Below are 3,326 nucleotides of genomic sequence, written 5' to 3'. Positions count from 1 at the left end.
AGAGAGAGAGAGAGAGAGAGAGAGAGAGAGCGCGCCACAGTTGTTCAGAGCAATGGATTTATCACAGGCTCACGTTGGTGCCACCGTGGGCCTGAAGTGAAAACATGTAAACATTTCCTCCAAACGCTGTAAAGTCAATAAACGTGGGGACGGCTAAGAATAAAAACCTTTTCAAAGCAGAAAATTTAACACTTAAGGTCTGTTTGTCTTTTTGTTCTGCTAACAGTGGCGTGTTTAAATGTTTTATTCTTTCGTGTCTCTCTGCCCAGCTGTAGTTAATCTTTGCTGATTTAAACAGTGAGTTTCAGTAAAAATAATGAATATGTCTGGGACCTTCTAACCTCCAGTTTTACACTAAAACATTCAACTCATTTTATTATTTTTTTTAGAAAATGTCAGAACTAATGTGCACTTACAAAACTTGCCCTTTTCTTCCTCAGAGAAATTAAGCAACATTTTTTTTCTTTTCTTTTCTTTTCTTTTTTTTTGGCTGTAGTTTCTCTGTGCAGTTAGATCAGTTCTGGATTTGACACCTGTTGGTTTTGTCAGTTTTCTGTTGGTTCCTCTTGCAGCTAAGTTTCCTCATATGACATTGCTTAATTTTGTTTGTTCTTTGCTAAGCACATTCTGGGTTCTAATGATGAATTTCATTTTAGTTTTACTTAAAGTGCCTGTCACATGCTTATCCTTCAAATATAAAAAAGAAAATTAGCATAATACACATGATTTTACCCATTTTGTCTCATAACCGGCACATTTTCTTTTGAACTTGAAAGTGAATGTGAAACAGGAAGTGACATCAAAGAGGAACTCTTTAAGAAAATAAACTCTCTAGTCTTTCTTTATTAAAACAATCTTATTTAAGCTCTTCTTCAACTCTTATAGTGACTCACAATAATCTAAAGAAACATCAGATTCTTCTCTAATTATTGTAGCATCGCTCTGTTTACATGCAGACTTTCCCCTTTGACGTCACTTCCTGTTTCTTCACATGCAAATATCTGAACAACTGTTCATCTCAACAGCGTGAAATTTGTTTTGCAATTGTTATCAATGTTATCTTCCTAAAAATGYATTCACATCAATTACAGAAATTTGATGTCACAGGGACTTTAAGTTTTGACTTATTTCTAAAGAAAATAAGGAGGAAGAGATCCAAGTTTAGCTGCGTGTCACATTTTACTGAATGGTGACTTTTAATGCAGGAAAACTCTTCCCGTCTTCTTGGCCTCAGAAGGTAAACAGTTTAATTTTTTTATAATTCAGCTAAGAGATCGACACATTTTATTGACTCGTCTCCACGAGCGTCTGTTTTGAAGGGTGCAGATGAGAGGGAAGCAACACGTGTTCCTGAAGTCAGCACAGCAGCACATCCTTGCGAGCTTTTCTACCCATACAAGGTGCTGGACTGTCTGGCAGAAGGAGCGATGAGTCTATCAGGAGCGTAGCGTCGTCACAAATCCACGTTAAGCCCAGAGCAGCTGACAAGTCTGTCGCTCCGCTCTTGTTCAGACAATGGTTTAGCTCTTCCTCTGGATCCTTGGCGTGATCTGCCAAGCCTGCCAGGAATCCCTCTGTGTGACTTCGTGATGAAAGACCGCATGATTCAGCATCAAGGGGATGAATTCCTCAGCTGTTTTCTGCTGTCCTTAGGCCTGTGCCCAGCAGCAGGTGGATCACGTTAATGAGACGTGTTTTTGCAGGAAGAAAGCGGGTCATTATTTCCAGCCTTCTTTAGGCACGAGAGCTGCAGCTGAGTGGAGTTTGCAGACGCTCCTTTGTGCTCTTTTATCTCCTGTCACATATATTTGCCCACACTGCCACCTGCTGGACTGTCAGGAGCTTGTTAACTAAAACTAACTAAATAACGAAAACTGAAATTGGAAAAAAAAAAAAACATTTTAGTTAACTAAAATAAATAAAAACTGTAATAAAATGAAAAAAAGGTAAATGGTACTGAACTTATAGAGCGCTTTTCAAGTCCCTCTGGACCCCAAAGCGCTTTACACTAACAGACATTCACCCATTCACACTGACATTCACACACTGATGATGGCAAACTACACTGTAGCCACAGCTGCCCTGGGGCACACTGACAGAGTTGGGGCCATGCACTGGCGCCACCGGACCGGACCCTCTGACCACCATCAGTAGGCNGCCCTGGGGCACACTGACAGAGTTGGGGCCATGCACTGGCGCCACCGGACCGGACCCTCTGACCACCATCAGTAGGCAAGGTGGGTGAAGTGTCTTGCCCAAGGACACAACGACTGAGACAGCTGGACGGGGGATCAAACCAGCGACCTTCCGGTTCCAGGACGACTCCCCTAACCACTCCACCACAGCCGCCCAAAATAAACAATAAGTAACTGAAACTGTTCAATCTTTTTGTAAAATTAACTGAAATTATAGATAGAATATCCTTAGTTTAGTGTTTGTCAATTTATTTTGAGACGTGGATTTTTTTTTATTTTCAAATTGAGTCGTTTCACATAAGCTGTGGTCTGTAACAACACTTGTTTACTAGGGATGCAACCATACAGAAAATTCACGATTCGGTTCGGTTCGATATTTTTTCGATACAAAAAAGAGAAATGTCCATGCCCCTTTTAACTTGTAATTTATTTAAATTAATTATGAACATTTGTTTAACCTCAAAAGTCCAGTTTTTAAGTTAAATGTTGCTGAAACAGCAAGTTTCTCAGTGGATCTGCGCTCAAAAATGCAGCCTAGGTGGAGTAGTCAAACACGGATCCACTGATCCTTCAACACAGAGCATCTTCAGAAGACAAGTTGATAAAATAAATTTTAAAAATCTATATTGTTTGATACAAGTGTGTATTGAACCTAAAGCACTGTTCGATATGGGTACATGTATTGTGGCACCCCTATTGTTTACAGTCTGCTGCTCAGCATCACCTGCTAAAAGACGACAACAAAAGTTGGGAGAAAGCAGCAAAGAGTCCAATTTGGGATTTCTTTGACTGTGAGAAAAATCAAATCAAGTGTGTTGTAGTGGAAACAGGTGATAAAACAGGTGGAATACTTCTGAAGGGAAAAACTGCATGAATCAAATTCACACAAGATGCTAACTATGACTATCCTGACACGCTAGCTTCTCTCAGTAGCTCCTGTGAAAAACAAGCAACAGGTAGCAGCAGGTTGGAGACAACTATTGTCATCGTCCTAAAATAATCACCAAGTTTATAGTTTAAATTGAGTTACGCAATTACAGTGGTTTGCAAAAGTATTCATACCCCTTGAACTTTTCCATATTTTGTCACATTACAACCACAAACATAAATATATTTCACTGGAATTTAATG

This window comes from Austrofundulus limnaeus, unplaced genomic scaffold (genome assembly GCF_001266775.1).
Source record: "Austrofundulus limnaeus strain Quisiro unplaced genomic scaffold, Austrofundulus_limnaeus-1.0 Scaffold1073, whole genome shotgun sequence".
Classification (NCBI taxonomy): domain Eukaryota; kingdom Metazoa; phylum Chordata; class Actinopteri; order Cyprinodontiformes; family Rivulidae; genus Austrofundulus; species Austrofundulus limnaeus.
Note: the sequence above shows the minus strand (reverse complement) of the source record.